The sequence below is a fragment of the Tupaia chinensis genome, unplaced genomic scaffold, assembly GCF_000334495.1.
Source record: "Tupaia chinensis unplaced genomic scaffold, TupChi_1.0 Scaffold144704_1, whole genome shotgun sequence".
Classification (NCBI taxonomy): Eukaryota; Metazoa; Chordata; class Mammalia; order Scandentia; family Tupaiidae; genus Tupaia; species Tupaia belangeri.
The window spans coordinates 33,704-34,203 of NW_006204565.1; positions in this window are offsets into that span (position 1 = coordinate 33,704).

Consider the following 500-nt stretch of genomic DNA (forward strand, 5'->3'; position numbering starts at 1 on the left):
GGCTGTCGTTGGTAGAACTTTGACATGGAAGCTTTAAAATAATGTCAGGTGCATGTGCAGGTGTGCCCAAAATCACTAGAGGAAAAGGGTTGTGGCATGGCCATTCCCCTGCTGGTGACTTCTCACTTTCTCTTTCTCTGTCTTTGTCTCTGTCTCTCTCTGTGTGGTAAACCCATGCAGCCCATGGCAAAATATCTAAAAAAAAATTGTCTTTTCATGTGCTTTTGGTCATTTGTGCATCTTTTGTTGAGAAATATTGATTTAGACATTTACCTATAATTTGTGTTATCTTTTTATTATTAGATAATTGCATCTTTTGTGAAAAAGCCCCTTATCAGACCCATGATTTGAAAGTATTTTCTCCACTCTGGAGGTGTATTTTCACATTATTTGTGGCAAAGATTTTAGTATAAAATTTTTTTTAATTTTGATGATATCCAACTTGTGTATCCAATAGCACTGTTACATACTAATATTTAATAAAATATTTCTGAATCTTC